The sequence below is a fragment of the Anabrus simplex genome, chromosome 2, assembly GCF_040414725.1.
Source record: "Anabrus simplex isolate iqAnaSimp1 chromosome 2, ASM4041472v1, whole genome shotgun sequence".
Lineage (NCBI taxonomy): Eukaryota > Metazoa > Arthropoda > Insecta > Orthoptera > Tettigoniidae > Anabrus > Anabrus simplex.
The window spans coordinates 857,752,127-857,774,653 of NC_090266.1; the positions used below are offsets into that span (position 1 = coordinate 857,752,127).

Below are 22,527 nucleotides of genomic sequence, written 5' to 3' on the forward strand. Positions count from 1 at the left end.
GACTGCAAGACTAACAATTTTGAGCGAGTCTGGGATAAGATTAATAGAATTATTAAGGGTGGAAGGAATATGGAGAGAACGAGTATTGAGGAAGTGCAATGGGTCAGGCACTTCGAGGAATTACTAGGAAAAAAGGGGGGTGATAGATGGAGAGGTTCGGGAGAAGAAATAATTTGGAGTAATAGGGGAGTGGCAATTTATGACTTGGATAAAGAAATCACAAGAGAGGAAATCCGGGGAGTGATAAGTAGAGCCAGAGCGAAGTCGGCCGGGGGGTGTAATGGTATAAATAATAAGTTTTGGAAGGAAATTAGTAAAAATGAGATAATGATAGAGGGCATGGTGAAACTATTCAATAGGATATTCGAGGGAGGAAATTACCCTAGGGAATGGGAAACAGGAATTATATGCCCTATATACAAGGGAAAGGGTAGTAGGAACGATGTGAACAGTTATAGGGGTATATCTCTGTTGGATTCTCTGAGTAAAATATATACGGGGGTGCTAGCGAACAGAATAAGTGGGTGGGCGGAAGAAAATGGAATTTTGACAGATTACCAAGGGGGATTTAGGAAAAAGAAAAGAACAGTGGATAATATAATGATAGTAAAGACTATTTTAGAAAAGTATAAGAATATGAATAGAAGTACGGTTTATGTAGCAGCAATAGATTTTGAGAAAGCTTTTGATAAGGTAAATAGAGAGGCCCTACGAGAGAAATTAGGTAGGCTAGGGATTTCGGAGAAGATGTTGAGGGCAGTGGAAGGAATATACAGGGACGTCAGGTTTTGTGTAAAATTGGGAGAAGAGAGAATGAGTGGACCATTGGAGTCCAAGGTGGGTTTAAAACAAGGTTGCAAGTTATCGCCCATACTGTTTATTTTATTTATAAACGATATTTTAGAGGGGTTTGGGGCAGGAAATTGGGCTGTACCGGTAATTAATGGTTTGGAAGTGCCAGGACTGATATTTGCGGATGATGTGTTATTGATGACGTTAACTTCAGGGGCGATGAATAGGGCCTTAGAGTCAGTGATGCTATTTGTGAGGAAATGGGGATTGAAAATTAATGGAAATAAGTCTAAAATATTGATAGTACAGGTGAACAAAAGAAGAAAGATGGAAGGGAATTGGGTAATACAGGGAGAAAGATTGGAACAGGTAAGGAAGCTGGAATATCTAGGAGTTATTTTTAATGATAAAGGAACTTGGAGTGACCAGATCAAAAGAATGAAATATAGAGGCTTGGCAGCCTTAGCCTCAGTCAGAAATTTGCTACTCAAGTTCCCGGGGATCAGTTATAAAACACTGAGACTCGTGTTCAGGTCGGTAATAGTGGGGAGGGTATTATACGGAGCAGAAGTTTGGGGGCTGGATGAAAAAAGAGAGGAACTAAGAAAGATTGTTAGTAGTTTTGCTAAGTTAGTGATGGGCTTACCGAGGTGTACAGCAAATGTAGGGGCGGAATTAATGTGTGGGGAGGATTTGGAATCAGAGGGTGTGAAAAGAATAGTTAGATATTGGATGAATTTAAAAAGACAGGAAGGTGGGAGAGTTTTACAGGCTGCATATGTACAGCAATTTAAGAGCATGTATAAGGGGGGATGGTTAGAAAAAATAAAAGGATATTTAGAGAGGATAGGATTAGGGCACCTGTGGGGGGAGGTTTGGTCAAAGACAGAAGTGAGAGGGATAAAAATACTAGAAAGGAGAATTAGGGATATCCATAGGCAGAAATTATTGGGGGAAAGCAGACTAAGAAATTCGCTGATTGTTTTGACGAAAATAGAGGAGATAGCAGGGTTGAATATTAGATACGTTGATAGGTCAAATCGATATGGGATGATGTGGTGGCTTTTAGGTCTGCCAAGGAATAAGGGCTGGTTACAGGGCAGGGATAAGACAAGGTGTGTACTTTGTGGAGATGTGAATGATGAGTTTCACTTGCTAAGAGACTGTGAGGGAACGAGGGGGTTAAGACATAGATTATTGAGTGCCGAGAATCGGGAAGTACTGGGGAGAGGGGATGAGAACGCAATACTGAGATGGATTCTTAAACAATGGGAAAAAGGGGGTGAATTGAACAGGTATTTTTGTGCGACAAAAAAGGCCTGCGAGAGTAAAATGAAGGAGAGTGAGTTAGAGGGTGGGCAGGGGAATAGGGGGGTAGAATAGTTATCTGTATAAGGGAAGGAGATAGTAGGTTAAAATTTTAATGGTTTAGTGTATATAGGGACTGAGTATTTAGTTAGGGGAGTTGGGTAAGAGGACAGGATGGCATGGTCTGTTTGTTTTATGATATGTCAGTAATTGTTATTCATTGTAATTTTATTAGGCTAGGATGGTAACTATTTGTGAAGGCTGAAATATGGTAAATAATTTGTGAAGCCTGAGACGTGGTAAGGGTGAAGTGATATATTTATTGTGATATTTGGAGTTGACGCTGATTGGTAAGTCTTACGATATGTCAGTAATTGTTATTCACTGTAAATTCACTAGGTTATGATGGTAATTGTTTATAGTGTGGTATGAGATTGAGAGGTGGTATATGAAGCGATGTGTTGGTATTGAAGGGTAGCTGTATTAGCTTTTGGTTGGGTAGGAGGTTTATTTAATGCTAACTAAGTGAGTGTGAAGAGGGTCAAGAGTTTTGGATGGTAGAGATTGAAATGTGGTGTTGGTGAAGAGATGGTATATGAGTGTTTGGTATTTTAAGGTGAAGATGGCCTGGTATCTAGATAAGATTAAGGTAAGATGTGTCATATTGCTGAAATGAGGTGTTGGAGAAGTGGTGGTATAAAATGGTCGCAGTTATTGAGGACTATGGTTGAAATATGGTGAGAAGCGGTGTTAAGTGGTGTTATTTTGCAAATCTGAGATGTTGTAAATTTAGATTTAGTGGTGTATTGTGGAAGGTATATGAGGTGGATCTGGAATGGAAATTGTGGATAAGAGGTGGTATCTGAATCCGGGAGTTGGTATGTAGATGGTTTATTTATTGCTGAATTAGTTTAGATTTATCGGGGGAAAAAAAAAAAAAAAAATGTGGTGTGGGAGAAGTGTTGGTATAGGCGAAGATGGTTTGGTAATGAGATGGTTTAATTTATTGCTGAAACTTTTGGAGTTGGAGAGATGATTGTATTAAGTGCGGGTTGGTAAATGTAGTGTATGATGGATTGAAGGGCAATTGCGGAATGTTGGTTGTTATGGTTTGGACAGAGAGTAAGTTAGAGGACAATGAAGATGACGTATGTGCTGAATCCACAAGGACACGGAATGAGTGGTGGTTGCGATAGCAAATGTAATGCTGAGCATGGCTTGGGTTTTAAAATGAGATCAAGCATGGCTAAATAATGGTCAAGTTGCAACATGAGAGGTAGTAATGCATTGAAATAAAAGTGGTATTTAAGGTAAGTGTGGAGGGAGACCAGTGTTGAAATTTGATTGTAAGTTATTGTGATTTTCTGCTGGGTTATAATTGTGTTATTTATTGTTGTGAACGTGGAGGACTTTTGTTTGTGTTATGGCTGGTTAGAATGTAAGTGCTGACTGTCGATGTTTTGGTATTGATCGGGAGTAGGTCAGGGAAAAGGAATGTGACGAAAGTTGCTGTTGGCATAAGGACAAGTGATGAGTTTGCTGGATCCTCGAGCCGAGGACTGCTACAGAATTGTTATCATTTTTGTTATTATTTATTCCTATTATCTCTATTATCATTATTTTATTTTTATGTATTATATTATTATTTTTATTATTATTATATATTTTTTTATTATAATTATTAATATTGTGTCTTATTGCTTTGTGAACATGTAATGGGGCGGAGAGCCTGTTTGTTCATAAATAAATACTAAATACTATTAAACAAATATTTCAAAAATTTGTAATCTTCTTCCCAAACTCGTACCTCCCACCTGACAAGCAAGCCCACTGCGCCACGCCATTACCAACTCCACTACAATTCCGTACAGCACACTGGACAGCTTATAGCAAGTATTAGGTTTACTGCGGTCAAAATATCAATTTAGTGTTCCGCCGGCGTATCCAGTTCATATGATCTAGAAGGCACACGCAAGTCTTCCAGTGTTTAATACGACTATAACACTACGACGTCCTATCATGGTGAGGCGGTAAATACTTTTTTTTTTTTTTTTTTTTTGCTAGGGGCTTTACGTCGCACCGACACAGATAGGTCTTATGGCGACGATGGGAGAGGAAAGGCCTAGGAGTTGGAAGGAAGCGGCCGTGGCCTTAATTAAGGTACAGCCCCAGCATTTGCCTGGTGTGAAAATGGGAAACCACGGAAAACCATCTTCAGGGCTGCCGATAGTGGGATTCGAACCTACTATCTCCCGGATGCAAGCTCACAGCCGCGCGCCTCTACGAGCACGGCCAACTCGCCCGGTATCGGTAAATACTAAGATACCCAGTTGTATTGTCTGAGCATACTGGCAGGGCAGATGTTTTCAGGACGGAATGAATATTGTGGGTTGCATAAAACTACATTGGAAGGGGCGGCTGAATCACGCTGTATAGGAGAGAGAAAAGTGTTCACTGCCACTCCTGGGGATCCACCACCCAGCCCTAATTATTTTTACAAGTTGCTTTACGTCGCACCAACAGATAGGTCTTATGGTAACAATGCGATAGGAAAGGGCTAGGAGTGGAAAGGAAACGGCCATGCCCTTAATTAAGGTATAGCCCCAGCATTAGCCTGGTATGAAAATGGTAATACACGGAAAACCATCTTCAGGGCTGCTGACAGTGAGGTTCGAACCCACTATCTCCCAAATGCAAGCTCACAGCTGCGTGCCCCTAACGTCATGGCCAACTCTTTCAGTACTTTTATTTTATAGCAAACTACATTTTCAAAATTAGGCAGACAAAGGAATGCTGGTATTGACTGAATCCAACAATATGGCATCACTCCCATAATTCAGTACAGATACTTTCATAGATACATGTCAACACCAACTACGCCACAATAAAAAGTCCTAAACAAACGGTGATAGGAAATACTAGAGGCCCGTATGATGCTTAGAGCCTAATATGGGGACTTTTGTCCCCAGACAGCCTTTGTTTGCCATGCAAATGTGGTCTGTCTAGATCAATGGTCTAGTCACTCATCAGACCTATCAATTCAAGTAGTGTCCACTCTTCAACATAGAATGTGCCGCTGTGCTCTATCACTTAATACGGCAACCAGCCGCACACGGGAGATTTACCTGAACAGGTGGTGGCATTGTCTGAGCAAGTGACATAGGTGCTATGAACAAAAGAGCATTGTCGCATTCCAGTACGGTACTGGATGGAACAGTTCTAGTTCTATTTCTACCTGTATTTACATTAGCAGTTGGTAGCATTGTCTGGTGATCTCAGTAAGCCACTAAAAAGAACAGAGCATCATCCTCCATTCCCCTCGCAGCACTCGCTCACAGATCTAGTTCTTATCAAGTCTGCCTCTGTAGCATAACGGTTAGCACCATTAGGTAACGTCCTAGACCTGGGTTTGATTCCCAGTACTGCCAGCAATTTAAGAATGGCGGGAGGTTAATTAAGTTTCTCCAAAATCCAATTAATTTACTGATTTCAATGTACTCTGACACATTCCTACACACTGCACATTGAAGAATACACCTCTTACCTTTGCAATCCCCCAAGTGCTCAAATATCTATGAACGGTACAGACAGCTCAGGAGAGTAAACAATACTTGTGTGAAGATAAGGGAATCGTACAGCTAGAAGGTCTTAGTTCATGCAGGTAATTCAGTATTATGCCATGCTAAATTTTCCACCATGAGAGAGAGAGAGAGAGTGTGTGTGTTTTTTATATGCAGGGTGTATCAGAACTATACTGACAAAAAAATCAGGGGTGGTGTTATATAATATTTGTTATCAATGATAGGCTTGTTGTTAATAATAATACGAGGGTCGAGTCATAAGTCATGGCAACTATTTTTTTTTCTCGCGAACAGGAGACAACACGGAAAATCTAAGATATGCATTTGGAAATTTAGGGCATGTACTTATGCATAGTGCATGAAGACAAATTCTGACTTCAGAAGATTCTCGTAGGAAAGTGAAAGAACACAGGCCATTGGTAAACATTCTTTTATTATGGTATAGACAGCAAATACACAAGACTACTTACAAAGGACAGGTCACCATTGGTTACAGACCTTCGAAATAATCACCCAAGGTTTCCACTGTGCGTTGCCAGCGGTGGGGCAGGCGCTGAATACCATTCGCTGCATGTGTATCGCTAACGTGTGACACCTCTCTCCGAAATGCTGTTACAATGTCCTCTTTGTTAGCAAACCATTGTCCACGTAGTGGCTTCTTGACTTTGGGGATAAGATCATAGTCACAAACCTAATGCTTCCCGCAGCTCTACATGGCATTGGCATGCATTTCTGCTGCAGAGAACTATTATTTTAATACACAATCATTGCTCCTGCTTGTTGACTTCCATTTTGTGACGCTCTCACTCACACACTGAACTTGAGGGCATGCTTAGACCCACACTGTTGTTTACATACACCATCTAATGGCATCATACGCAAGTACATATCATACGTTTCCAAATGTATATCTTAGATTTTCCGTGTTGCCTCCTGTTCATGAGGGAAAACAAATAGTTGCCATGACTTATGACTCGACCTCAGTAATAATAATGATGAGAATATACGCTATGAATTAAGGAAGTGACTGGGGATTTGGAGGTTTCTGTGGAAAGTACAGATATTACACGAAGAGTTAATGCAAATCATGATTTAACAGGGTCCGACTCATTGGCTGAACGATCAGCATACTGGCCTTCGGTTCGGAGGGTCCCGGGTTCGATTCCCAGCCAGGTTGGGGATTTTAATCTTAATTGGTTAATTCCAATGGCACGGGGGCTGGGTGTATGTGTTGTCTTCATCATCATTTCATCCTCATCACGATGCGCAGGTCGACTACGGGAGTCAAATAGAAAGACCTGCACTTGGTGAGCCAAACCCATCCTGGGATATCCCGGCACTAAAAAGCCATACGACATTTCATGATTTAACAGGATAAACAACAATATGTATATTTGAACCAGCAAAATACAATTAACGAAAGAGGACCAACAAGTTTAAAAGTCTATTAGCAATAACAACCCATTGAGTTAACCACAAAGTAAGGCTAAAATCAATTCAACAAGGAATCAAATTGATTACATTCTGATAAATAAGTGTTTCAGAAATTCCATCAAAAGAGTCACAGCATATACAGATGCAGATATTTCCTCCGATCATAATCCATTGATAGCTAATGTAGGAGTTCATCTGAAAATCATGAAGAATAAGCCTAGAAGAAAGGTACTACCGGGCGAGTTGGCCATGCAGTTAGGAGCGCGCAGCTGTGAGCTCGCATCCGGGAGATAGTGGGTTCGAATCCCACTGTCGGCAGCCCTAAAGATGGTTTTCCGTGGTTTCCCATTTTCACACCAGGCAAATGCTGGGGCTGTACCTTAATTAAGGCCACGGCCGCTTCCTTCCCATTCCTTGGCTTTTCCTGTCCCATCGTCGCCATAAGACCTATCTGTGTCGGAGTGACGTAAAGCAACTAGCAAAAAAAATAAAGTAAGAAAGGTACTAAATACCGCTAATGTACAAAATTGTGAAACTCGGCAGAAAATTGCTAAGGATTTGAATAGGCATTTAAAAGAAATCAATACCAATAGCTGTGAAACAGCAAATGATTTGTGGAATCACTTTAAAAGTCGGGTAGAGGTACTTCTTCAAAACAAAGATGAAAAGATACATCCAATGAAGAAAAAGAAATGGGTGACAGATGATATTCTTGAACTAATGGAACAACGAAGATTAGTAAAAAATGATGCAGAGGAATACAAATAATTACTACGCCACATAAGGAAAGAAATAATGAGCTGTGAAAGAGAACTGAATGAAAGAAAAATGTGTGGAAATGGAAATCTTTCCAGTCTAAACATGATCTGTTCAATATACATCAAAAATTAAAGGAAATAGCTGGCATGAACAGAAAACATAACCTTTCTGTACTGGTTGATGCCACAGACAGGCCTATTATTAATGAACAAGAAGTTTTAAATACTTGGGAAAATATCTGATGGAACTTTTCTGTGATCAGAGACGTGAGGAAACTAACCAACAAGCTAAATGTGAAGGCCTATATGCTATATGCTGTGAAAGTTTCAAAAAGCAAGAAATCACCAGGTCCAGATAAAATCCCTGTAGAACTTCTTAAAATGACTGACGAAAACAATATCCAATTCTTGTTTTGTTTTTTTTTGCTAGGGGCTTTACGTCGCACCAACACAGATAGGTCTTATGGCGACGATGGGATAGGAAAGGCCTAGGAGTTGGAAGGAAGCGGCCATTGCCTTAATTAAGGTACAGCCCCAGCATTTGCCTGGTGTGAAAATGGGAAACCACGGAAAACCATTTTCAGGGCTGCCGATAGTGGGATTCGAACCTACTATCTCCCGGATGCAAGCTCACAGCCACGCGCCTCTACGCGCACGGCCAACTCGCCCGGTCCAATTCTTGGTAAAGTTGTTCAATCTATATATATATAAAATAGCTTGTCCTGACTGACTGACTGACTGATTCATCATCGCTGAGCCAAAACTACTGGACATAAAGAAATGAAATTTTGGGGATATATTCATGTTATGATGTAGGTGCTCGCTAAGAGAGGATTTTTGGATATTCCTTCGGTAAGGGGGTGAAAATGGGGGTGAAATTTTAAAATGAGTGTATCTATATCTCAAAACTTTAAAAGTTTACAGATGTAAAAATTGGTATTTAGAATCTTCTTTAAAAATAAGGAAACACGTATTTTTTTGTTTTCAGAAAATCCCAATATGAGGGATGAAAAAGGGTGAAAATGGGGGAAAATGGGTTGAATGCCTTTAATCAGGATACCGGTACTTATATCTCTGAAACTGAAGATATTACAGACCTGAAAATTGGTACTTTTGATCTCTTTTAAAAATAAAGAAGCACGTATTTTTTGTTTTTGTAAAATACAATTAATGGGAGGGTGAAAAGGGGGTGAATTTTTAAAATGAGTGACTCTATATCTCCTAACTTTTAAAGTTTGCAGATGTAAAAATTGGTATTTTGAATCTTCATTAAAAATAAAGAAACACGTATTTCTTTGTTTTCGGAAAATCGCAATAGGAGGAGTGAAAAGGGGTGAAATCTATATATCCTGACTGACTGACTGACTGATTCATCATCGCCGAGCCAAAACTACTGGACATAAAGAAATGAAATTTTGGGCATATATTCATATTAAGATGTAGGTGCTCGCTAAGAGACGATTTTTGGATATTCCTTCGCTAAGGGGGTGAAAAGGGGGGTGAAATTTTAAAAAAAGTGTATCTATATCTCAAAACTTTAAAAGTTTACAGATGTAAAAATTGGTATTTAGAATCTTCTTTAAAAATAAGGAAACACGTATTTTTTTGTTTTCATAAAATCCCTATAGGAGGGGTGAAAATGGGGGGAAAAGGTTGAATGCCTTTAATCAGGATACCGGTACTTATATCTCAGAAAGTGAAGCTATTACAGACCTGAAAATTGGTACTTTTGATCTCTTTTAAAAATAAAGAAACACATATTTTTTTGTTTTTGGAAAATCCATTCAATGAGAGGGTGAAAAGGGGGTGAAATTTTAAAATGAGTGAATCTATATCTCCAAACTTTTAAAGTTTGCAGATGTAAAAATTGGTATTTAGAATCGCCATTAAAAATAAAGAAACACGTATTTTTTTGTTTTCGGAAAATCGCAATAGGAGGAGTGAAAAGGGGTGAAAAAGGGTTTGAATGTCTTTAATGATGCTACTTATATCTCAGAAACTGAATATATTACAAACCTGAAAATTGGTGTTTGGGATCTCCTTTAAAAATAAAGAAATACGTACTTTTTGTTTCTGGAAAATCCAAGTAAGGGGGGTGTGAAAAAGGGGGTAATATTTTAAAATGAGTGTATCTATATCTCAAAACTTTTAAAGGTTATAGATGTGAAAATTGGTATTTAGAATCCCCTTTAAAAATAAAGAAACACGTATATTTTGTTTTCAGAAAATCCTAATAGGAAGGGTGGAAAAGGTTGAAAAATCGGTCCAATGCCTTTCATGAGTCTACTTATATTTCAGAACCTGAAGATATTACAGACCAAAAAATTGGTGTTTGGGATCTCCTTTAAAAATAAAGAAACACGTATTTTTGTGTTTTTGGAAAATCCAATTAATGTGGGGGGTGAAAAGGGGGTGATTTTTTAAAATGAGTGTATCTATATCTCTAAACTTTTAAAGTTTATAGATGTAAAAATTGGTATTTAGAATCTTCTTTAAAAATAAAGAAACACGTATTCTTTTGTTTTCGGAAAATCCCAAACGGAAGGGTGTAAAAAAAAGGGTGAAAAAGTGAGGCTACTTATACTTCAGAACCTGAAGATATTACAGACCTGAAAATTGTTATTTGGGATCTATTTAAAAGTAAAGAAACACGTATTTTTTCGTTTTTGGAAAATCCAAATATTGAGGGTGAAAAGGGGGGGTGATTTTTTAAAATGAGTGTGTCTACATCTTAAAACTTTAAAATTTACAGATGTAAAATTGGTAGTTAGAATCTCCTCTAAAAATAAAGGAATATGTATTTTTTGTTTCCTGTAAATCCCAATAGGAGGGGTGTAAAAGGGTGAAAAATGGGTTGAATACCTTTAATAAGGATACATATATCTCAGAAACGAAAGATATTACAGAACTGAAAATTTGTATATGGGATCTCTTTTAAAAATAAAGAAACACGTATTTTTTAGTTTTTGGAAAATCAAATTAATGGCAGTTAAACAGGATTGACAAATTGGGGTGAATTTTTTGAAAGATTATATCTACAGAATATCTTGGAAAAGTAAAATGTTACAGACGTAAAAAGTGGGTGTTTGGAATCTCCTGTAAATGTAAAGAAACATAGGTGATTTGTTTTTGGAAACTCCACTTAAGGGGAACTCAAAAGGGGTGAAATTTTAAAATGAGAATTTTTACAGTATATCTAAAACATACATACATACATACATTATCATTATAGACTGTTATGCCTTTCAGCGTTCAGTCTGCAAGCCTCTGAGAATTTACCAAACGTCGCCACAATCCTCGATTTGCAACTAGTGTTGTGGCCTCATTTAGTTCTATACCTCTTATCTTTAAATCGTTAGAAACAGAGTCTAACCATCGTCGTCTTGGTCTCCCTCTACTTCTCTTACCCTCCATAACAGAGTCCATTATTCTCCTAGGTAACCTATCCTCCTCCATTCGCCTCACATGACCCCACCACCGAAGCCGGTTTCTGCGTACAGCTTCATCCATCGAGTTCATTCCTAAATTAGCCTTTATCTCCTCATTCCGAGTTCCCTCCTGCCATTGTTCCCACCTGTTTGTACCAGCAATCATTCTTGCTACTTTCATGTCTGTTACTTCTAACTTATGAATAAGATATCCTGAGTCCACCCAGCTTTCGCTCCCATAAAGCAAAGTTGGTCTGAAAACAGACCGATGTAAAGATAGTTTTGTCTGGGAGCTGACTTCCTTCTTGCAGAATACTGCTGATCGCAACTGCGAGCTCACTGCATTAGCTTTACTACACCTTGATTCAATCTCACTTACTATATTACCATCCTGGGAAAACACACAACCTAAATACTTGAAATTATCGACCTGTTCTAGCTTTGTATCACCAATCTGACATTCAATTCTGTTGGATTTCTTACCTACTGACATCAATTTAGTCTTCGAGAGGCTAATTTTCATACCATACTCATTGCACCTATTTTCAAGTTCCAAGATGTTAGACTGCAGGCTTTCGGCACAGTTTGCCATTAAGACCAAGTCGTCAGCATAGGCCAGGCTGCTTACTACATTTCCACCTAACTGAATCCCTCCCTGCCATTTTATACCTTTCAGCATATGATCCATGTAAACTACAAACAGCAAAGGTGAAAGATTACAGCCTTGTCTAACTCCTGTAAGTACCCTGAACCAAGAACTCATTCTACCATCAATTCTCACTGAAGCCCAATTGTCAACATAAATGCCTTTGATTGATTTTAATAATCTACCTTTAATTCCATAGTCCCCCAGTATAGCGAACATCTTTTCCCTCGGTACCCTGTCATATGCTTTCTCTAGATCTACGAAACATAAACACAACTGCCTATTCCTCTCGTAGCATTTTTCAATTACCTGGCGCATACTGAAAATCTGATCCTGACAGCCTCTCTGTGGTCTGAAACCACACTGGTTTTCATCCAACTTCCTCTCAACGACTGATCGCACCCTCCCTTCCAAGATGCCTGTGAATACTTTGCCTGGTATACTAATCAATGAGATACCTCGATAGTTGTTGCAATCCTTCCTGTTCCCTTGCTTATAGATAGGTGCAATTACTGCTTTTGTCCAATCTGAAGGTACCTTACCAACACTCCACGCTAATTTTACTACTCTATGAAGCCATTTCATCCCTGCCTTCCCACTATACTTCACCATTTCAGGTCTAATTTCATCTATTCCTGCTGCCTTATGACAATGGAGTTTATTTACTATCCTTTCCACTTCCTCAAGCATAATTTCACCAACATCATTTTCCTCCTCCCCATGAGCTTGACTGTTTGCAACACCACCATGATGATTTCCTTTTACATTGAGAAGATGTTCAAAATATTCCCTCCACCTCTCCAGTGATTCCCTGGGATCTGTTATGAGTTCACCTGAATTACTCAAAACACTGTTCATTTCCTTTTTCCCTCCCTTCCTAAGATTCTTTATTACTGTCCAGAAAGGTTTCCCTGCTGCTTGACCTAGCCTTTCCAGGTTATTACCAAAATCTTCCCATGACTTCTTTTTGGATTCAACAACTATTTGTTTCGCTCTGTTTCTTTCATCTACGTACAACTCCCTGTCTGCCTCGGCCCTTGTTTGGAGCCATTTCTGATAAGCCTTCTTTTTACGTTTACAGGCTGCTCTCACTTCATCATTCCACCAAGATGTTCGCCTTTTCCCATCTTTACACACAGTTGTTCCTACGCATTCCCTTGCTGTTTCTACTACAGCATCCCTGTATGCCACCCATTCACTTTCTATATCCTGAACCTGCTTACTGTCTACTGTTCGAAACTTCTCACTAATCATATCCATGTACTTCTGTCTAATTTCCTCATCCTGGAGATTTTCTACCCTTATTCGTTTGCAGACAGATTTCACTTTCTCTACCCTAGGCCTAGAGATACTTAGTTCACTACAGATCAGATAATGGTCTGTATCATCGAAAAATCCCCGAAAAACTCGTACATTCCTAAAAGATTTCCTGAATTCAAAGTCTGTTAAGATATAGTCTATTATGGATCTGGTACCCCTAGCCTCCCATGTGTAGCGGTGAATAGCCTTATGCTTGAAGAATGTATTCGTAACAGCTAAACCCATACTAGCACAGAAGTCCAGCAAACGCTTCCCATTCCCATTAGCTTCCATATCTTCCCCACATTTACCAATCACCCTTTCGTATCCTTCAGTTCTATTCCCAACTCTCGCATTGAAATCGCCCATTAGCACTATTCTATCCTTGCTGTTGACCCTGACCACGATGTCACTCAATGCTTCATAAATCTTGTCGACTTCATCCTCATCTGCACCCTCACATGGTGAATACATGGACACAATTCTTGTCCTAATTCCTCCCACTGACAAATCTACCCACATCATTCGCTCACTTACGTGCCTAACAGAAACTATGTTGCGTGCAATGGTATTCCTGATAAAGAGCCCTACCCCAGACTCTGCCCTTCCCTTTCTAACACCCGTCAAGTACACTTTATAATCTCCTATCTCTTCCTCCTTATCTCCCCTTACCCGAATATCACTTACTCCTAGCACATCCAGATGCATCCTCTTTGCTGACTCAGCAAGTTCTACCTTCTTTCTTCCATAAGCCCCATTAATATTGATAGCTCCCCATCGAATTCCATTTCGTTCGCCAAGTTGTTTCCAAGGAGTCCCTCGCCTGTCAAATGGGAGTGGGACTCCATTACTCCCATAGGTCCGAGGCTTGCTTAAAGTGTTCTGAGCTCGGTAAATTCATGAAGCAGGATGCTGCCCTACTTGCACATAGTCCAAGTGAGGATCTCTCCTCTAACGGGTTATGGACCACCGGTGAATTGTGTAGTCCTGGCCGCCTGAGCACAAGGAGGGCCACGACTCAGAATATGTCCGAGATGCCCACTCTCATTCCATAGCAACTGGTATCCCGACTCTCAGGACCACTTACTAGGCCACTCAGCCGTTGCCCATGGTTCACGAACTAGGACGTGACTACAGTAACCCACAAACATGAACCATGTATATCTAAAAAAACTTAACATATTGCAGAAGTGAAAAATGGTATTTTTTATCTCTATTAAACATAAAGAAACGTGTATTCTTAGTTTTCGGAAATACCACTTGGGTGGAGAGGGGGGGGGGAGGTAAAAGTGACTGAAAATAGTATTGAATTCTTTTAATTAGGCTACTGATATCTCAAAAATGAAGATGTTACAGACGTGAAATTTGATATTTGCAATCTGATTTAAAGTAAAGAAACACGTATACTCGGAAAATCCAATGAAGGTGGTGGTGGTGGGTGTGGGGGGTGAAAGAATTGAAAAATTGACTTAATTGTATGAGAATATATACATCTAATAAAAATTAAAGTTGTTACAGACGTGAAAATTCGTATTTGGATCTCCTTTAAAAACAAAGAAAAACGCGTTTGGGGAGGGGGAATAATCTTGGAGGGCGGGAGTGTAAAGGAGTTTAATTCCTTTCATGAGGACACTTAAATCAAAAACTGAAGAATTTAGAGTCGTGATAATTGGTATTTAGAGATCCTTTACTATTAAAGAAACATATTTGCGGGAAAATTCACTTGGGGGGGGGGGGGGAGTAGTGTGAAATGAAGTGAAAAAATTAAATTATTTTTATGGGGATACTTATATCTCAAAACTGAAGGTAATAGACGTGAACATTGGTGTTTGGAATCTCCTTTAAACATAAGGAAACACGTCTTCTTTTTGGTGGGGGGTGGCGCTAAATAAACTTAACGGCGGTGGGGTGTAGAAGGACCAATTGATTTTACTGTTATTAATGTACTTTAAGGATCCTCCGTTGCTCAGGTGGCAGCGCGCCGGCCTCTCACAGCTGGGTTCCGTGGTTCAAATCCCGGTCACTCCATGTGACATTCGTGCTGAACAAAACGGAGGCGGGACAGGTTTTTCTCCGGATACTCCGGTTTTCCCTGTCATCAGCCATTCCAGCAACACATAATAGTAATAATAATAATAATAATAATAATAATAATAATAATAATAATAATAATAATGTTCCGGACCGTCGTCAAATGTGCGGACTGCGCTGGAAACGGCTCCTGGACGGGTAATGACTAAGAATGCAGTCGGGTCGCGGGTTCAGTGCCGCCAAGGCACCCAATACGACACCACGCCGGATATCCTGAAGGATTTTATCCATATTAAAAATGATTATAGGAAAAGATGGCAAAGAATTACGGACCCAACTGACCGGGAGGAATATCTGAGCCTAGCCCGGGAAATACGAAATCGATTGCTGGAAAGGAAAATTGAAAAATGGGAGGAAACGTGCCGTAATCTAATAGAAAACGAGTCAGATCGGGAATTTTGGTGGATTCTCGCAGAAAACGAGTCAGATCGCGAAATTCGGCGGATTATATATGTAAAACAATAAGCATTCAATTATAAATTTCAGGATAATACCGTAGCGAAGCACGGGTTTCTTGCTAGTACTATATATAATAATATAGACATCCCATCTGACTGGCTGTTATCTACATTCTCCACGTTGCCAAAGAAGCAAAAGGCATGTAAGTGTAATGATTATAGGCTAATAAGTCTCATGAGCCACACATTTAAAGTATTCCTTCGTGTAATACATAACAGAATCAAGACTAAGTGTGAACAAGACCTCGACGAAACGCAGTTTGGGTTCAGAAATTCTTTTGGTACAAGGGAAGCACTGTTTGCGCTAAATATCCTAATTCTGAACAGTCTAGATCAACAGCAAGAAGTGTTTGCTTGTTTCATTGATTTTGAAAAGGCATTTGACAGAGTACAACATCCAAAACTTGTAGAAGTCCTAAAGGATATGAGTTGACAGCAAAGATATCAGCATTATTGAAAATCTTTACTGGAGACAAAAGGCCATTGTCCGAATCGGAAATCAAACTACAAACGAGATGGCCATCCAAAGAGGAGTTAGACAAGGCTGTGTTTTATCTCCATTGTTATTCAACCTTTACTCGGATAAAATTTTCAAAACAGCTTTAGAAAATCACCAATATGGAATAAAAGTAAATGATGGCATAATTAACAACATAAGATTTGCAGATGATACAGTCATCTTTTGTGACAATTTTGAGAAGAAGAAGAAGAACCTCATAGAACAGGGTAAGAAGACAATAAAGCTTTTACACAAAACCTCACCATTAAGAGTCCATTTTACTAGTATTAACAAGAGGTAAACAACCTGAAAAAGAACAGAACCCCACCAAACAGAAGGAAAGGGAACTCCAGGTGGAAATGGGAAATGCGGGGTACATCCTGCAAAGAAAAGCCTCAACAGAGGAAAGAACTAACAACATATGGAGAAATCATCGTTTACATATTGGTGAAATAACTCACTCTCCATGTTCAAAACCACATGCCATCACCGAGCTCCAACCTTTAGTGTCCATGACTTAGCAAAATAATTAGCTGCCTCTGTGGATCAGCGGTAGAGTGTCGGCCTCCGAATCCCAAGATAGCGGGTTCAAACCCGGCAGAGGTAGTCGGATTTTTGAAGGGCGGAAAAAAGTCCATTCGACACTCCATGTCGTACGATGTCGGCATGTTAAAGATCTCTGGTGACACATTTGGTGTTTACCCGACAAAATTCATTAAAATCTCAGCCATAGACGCCCAAGAGAGTTTCGGTTTACTCGGTCTGCCATCTAGTGGGGGCCTAGAGTAAAACGGAACGTCGAAATTGACGAGCAGACAGCCAGATGGCGTCAAATTGAAATGTCTGCACACGGTAGCTGAGGCCATACGATTATTATTATTATTATTATTAGCAAAATAATTCCTTACACTCGCACCAACCTCACAATCAATGGACAACGTAAGGATCTTTGAAAACAAAGAGATGGGTCGGTAGATGCAGAGTGGGGTCTCGGCCCATAAGTGGCCATGGCTGGTCCATGGTCCAACAGCTCTGCACTCTGACCGGCCAAGAGGTGTGGCCATACCTCTACGCCTCTGCATTCAGGACACGGAACAGGGCTGGACCTCACGGCTGGCCCCAACCGTCGGCTATCCTGAGAATGGTTTTCCATCCTCCTGCACTAAAGCGAATGCCGGAACAGTTCCTAGTATAGGCCACGGCTGCCAACACCCTCACCTCCTCCGAGAGTCTCCTTCACCATAACAAATCTCCCAGCTTGAGAGACGGCGTCACCGTCTAAGAGGCCCGCCTTCCACTTCAGTGGAGGGATGAAAACATTTTAGTAGTAGTAGCAAGGAGATGCGTCGCTAGATGCAGAGAGGGTCTCAGCCCATAAGTGGCTATGGCTGGTCCGTTGTCCAACAGCTCTGTACTCCGATCGACCAACCGAGCAGAGGAGGGGTGGCCGTGGCTCTACGCCTCTGCATTCGGGAGACGGAGAGGTGGTGTCCTTAGAATGGTTTTCTGTAGTTTTCCATTCTCCTAAACTAAGACGAATGCCGGGACAGTTCCTAGTATAGGCCAGAGCCGCTAACCCTCTCACCTCCTCCGTACATCTCTTTCACCGTAACAAATCTCCTGACCTAAGAGATGGCGTCATCATCTAGAAGGCCCACCTCCCCGTTCAGGCCAGGAATGAAAACATTTTAGTAGTAGTAGCAAGGAGATGTGTCAGACTAACAATACCCTTCCCACTTACCTAATTCATTATCGTAATGTCATCCCCACCACTGACAAAGGAAAAGCAATTTTTTTGTCCAACTTTACGCTTCGGTTTATTCCCCAGATTCATCTCCCCATTTTATTCATCCAGACGAACCCTTAATTAATCAACTAACACATCCTACCTGTCCTGATTTACAACCATCCTTCTGCCATTATGTTGATATTGATTACCACCGTCCTCTTCATATTCCGATTACCCCTCAAGAAATTCATTCCTTCCTTCTCCACTGTAGAAATACCCCTACCGGCTCAGACAAAATCGCTTATTGGCATATTAGTGAAGCTCCCCCCACTTCTCATTGAACTTCTTATTATCCTTTACACCACCATGCTCTACATCGGTTTCTTTCCAGAAAACTGAGTTAGTGCACATATCCTTTTATTCCTCAAACCCGGCAAACTCCCTTCCGACATTACCTCCTACTGACCCATTAGAATATCCTTTCGAAAATTTTTGAGGGAATCCTCATTACCTTACCTCCCTCAACCTTTTTCTCTCTTCTCAAGCAGGTTTTAGATCTCATTTCTCTACTCATGATCATTTATTTCATATTACATCCTCTCTCAACTCCTTCCTTTGCCCCCGCAATACTGCTGCTTTGGTGTGCCTGGATGTCAACCGGGCATTTGATACTGTCTGGCATCCGGGCATGCTTTATAAGCTCAGACATTTGCGGCTTCCTACCACACTCATTCATTTTATTTACAATTACCTCAGCTTCTGTACTGCACATATAATTATACATCATATCCCATCCTACTCCTTCCCAATTACCTCTGGAGTTCCTCAGGGAAGCCCGTCTCGTATTATCTTCTTTTTACTCATGATATATCTCACCCTCAATCCCCCCTCTGCCTATAACACTATGCAGACAATCTTGGAACCCTTGCCCTCTGTAACACAACTCCATCACTTACTAACCACCTCCAAAACTACCTTGATCTTTTGGAATCCTGGTTCAGTAACTGGCATATCTCCAAAACACAATTCATCGTCTTCTGTAAAAAAATCCCAACTTTACCATCCTCGCCACCGCGTCCCCCTAACATTATATAACACCCCTTTAGTAGAAACTAATACACTAACATATTTAGGCATTAAATTCCAAAATATTCTCCGCTGGAACCACCACATCGCTATCATCTCTAAAAGATCCTATTCCCGCTCTAGACCTCTTCGTATGCTCACTGGGCGTACATGGAGTCTCACTCCTTACCAACTCATTAATATCTATAAATCCTTCATCCGTCCCATCGTTACCTATGCTTCATTTGCATGGATAATTGCTGACTTCCGACAAGATATACAATTATTCAAACTTGACAGACATGCTCTCCGAATAGCTCACCACCTCCCACTCAATACCCTTCAACAAATTTCACACCTATCTACTCATTCCCGATCATCCTCGAACACATTCACACCCTTTGTCTCAAATACCTAACCAAAGGTACTCTTAATAACAACCCACTTATCGCCGAATCCATTACTCTTTCCCCCTTAGCCATGGCCATAATGAATAATGCCCGTACTCCTGCCATTTCTCATCTTTTCCCCTCTCCCCATCACTTAGCTTCCTCTTTTTACACCACTGTTACCTTGTATTTATATTTTTTCTTTTTTTTTCTTTCCTATCAATAGTAATATTTCATACTCCTGGGCACAGGTGGTGCATTCCACACCTGCAGTTCTGCGATTTCTTTATTTTATTTTCATTTTATTATCTATTCTCCATATATCTTTCAGTTTATCGTCTTGTTTCTAATTATGCCAATCTTTACTCTCATTTTTTATCACTTTTGTTACTATTGTTATTATTATAACTACTACTATATAGTATTTTTTGCTTCTTATTAATATCAACTATTCCTATTTTCATTCACTATCTAACCATGTGAATATTTACAATATATTGCTATCACTACTATTCTTCTTATTATCATTATCAATCAATCAATCAATCAATCAATCAATCAATCAATCACTACTGATCTGCATTTAGGGCAGTCGCCCAGGTGGCAGATTCCCTATCTGTTGTATTCCTAGACTTTTCTTAAACGTTCGCAAAGAAATGAATATTTGTCCCAATTTGTCCTCTTGAATTCCAACTTTATCTTCATATTGTGATCTTTCCTACTTTTAAAGACACCACTCAAAATTATTCGTCTACTGATGTCCTCCCACGTCATCTCTCCACTGACAGCTCAGAACATACCACTTAATCAAGCAGCTCGTCTCCTTTCTCCAAAGTCTTCCCAGCCTAAACTTTGCAACATTCATGTAACGCTACTCTTTTGTCGGAAATCACCCAGAACAAATCGAGCTGCTTTTCTTTGGATTTTTTTCCAGTTCTTGAATCAAGTAATCCTGGTGAGGGTCCCATACACTCGAACCATACTCTAGTTGGGGTCTTACCAGAGACTTACATGCCCTCTCCTTTACATCCTTACTACAACCCCTAAATACCCTCATAACCATGTGCAGAGATCTGTACCCTTTATTAACAATGATCCCCAAAAGGAACCTTCACCCCATCAATGCAGTAATTAAAACTGAGAGGACTTTTCCTATTTGTGAAACTCACAACCTGACTTTTAACCCTGTTTATCATCATACCATTGTCCACCATCCATCTCACAATGCTATTGAGGTCACCCTGCAGCTGCTCACAATCTTGTAACTTATATATTACTCTGTACAGAATAACATCATCTGCAAACAGCCTTATCTCTGATTCCACTTCTTTACACATATCATTGATATATATAAGAAAACATATTGGTCCAATAATACTGCCTTGAGGAATTCCCCTCTTAATTATTACAGGGTCAGATAAAGCTTTGCCTACTCTAATTCTCTGACAAGGGGGCATTCCCTACTCGTCACCACCGATTTCGCTCAAATTTATAGAACATGCAGGGCTTGGCTAGAAATGAAAGAACCCAAAGTGGGAACTCCAGATGGCCAAGCGTATAGAAAATAAAAATGTTGATGCAGCTCTCGCACCGTATAAGCCACGTAGGTTAGTGCGCACGCCGAGCAGTAGTTGGCGTAGCGGTAAGAAGAAATTCGATGGTCATGGGTTCGACTACCCGCGTGGAGAATATTTTTCTCAATTTTTATATTATTCCTTTAATTTATTTTATTTATTTATATGCAAAAGGCATATAGCACGTCATTTTTTAATGAGCACACAATTGTAGAAAATTTGGAGTTGCGAACTTTCCCGACGTGTTCAAACAGAAATTCTTCTTTTTTCTCCTTTATTGGCTATCTCACCTCCTTGGGGAATGCGCCATAAACGTGCATAGTTGTTTTGCTGTAAGATTCGTTTTCACATGACAAGTGAAGGTTGCTCCTGGCGGCTGTACACAAACAATAGATTCTTGGCGCAGGTAGAAAAAGTCTTACAATGAAATCCCAATTTTTTACCTTTTCTATGCCTTTTGCGTATAAATAAATAAATAAATAAATTGAATTATTCACCTCTTTGCGTAATTGGAAAATGAATAATATAAAAGTTGATAGAAACAACCAGTTTCCAAACGGGGAGTCGAACCCACGACCATCGACTTACTAGTCCAAGCTCTTACCGCTACGCCAACAGCTGCTCGGCGCACGCACTAACGTATGTGGCTTATACGGCGCGAGAGCCGCGCCAACATTTGTATTTTCTTTTTTTTTTCTATACGCTTGGCCATATGGAGTTCCCACTTCAGGTACTTTCATTTCTAGCCAAGCCCTGCAAGTTCTATAAATTTGAGCGAAATCGGTGGTGACGAGTAGGGAATGCCCCCTTGTGAGTTCTATTTTCTAGAAATATAGCCACCCATTCAGTCACTCTTTTTTCTAGTCCAATAGCACTCATTTTTGCCAGTAGTCTTCCATGATCTACCCTATCAAATGCCTTAGAAAGGTCAATCGCAATACAGTCCATTTGGCCTCCTGAATCCAGGATATCTGCTATATCTTGCTGAAATCCTACAAGCTTTAGTGGAATAACCTTTCCTAAACCCAAACTGCCTTCTGTCAAACCAGTTATTGATTTTGCAAACATGTCTAATATAATCAGACAGAATGCTTTCCCAAAGCTTACATGCAATGCATGTCAAACTGACTGGCCTGTAATTTTCAGCTTTATGTCTATCATCCTTTCCTTTATACACAGGGGCTACTATAGCAACTCTCCATTCATTTGGTATAGCTCCTTCATGCAAACAATAATCAAATAAGTACCTCAAATATGGTACTATATCCCAACCCATTGTCTTTAGTATATCCCCCAAAACCTTACCAATTCCAGCTGCTTTCCTAGTTTTCAACTTTTGTATCTTACTGTAAATGTCATTGTTGTCATGGGTAAATTTTAATACTTCTTTAGTATTACTCACATCCCCTATCTGGACATTATCCTTGTAACCAACAATCTTTACATACTGCTGACTGAATACTTCTGCCTTTTGAA

At 40.0% G+C, this 22,527-nt stretch overlaps 1 protein-coding gene across 1 annotated transcript in view; it reads right to left on the reverse strand.

The window, feature by feature from the left end:
• The window catches only part of Coa8 (Cytochrome c oxidase assembly factor 8), a 66,008-nt gene that overhangs the window by 38,313 nt on the left and 5,168 nt on the right, over positions 1-22,527 (reverse strand). The gene's annotated exons all lie outside the window — the stretch shown is intronic.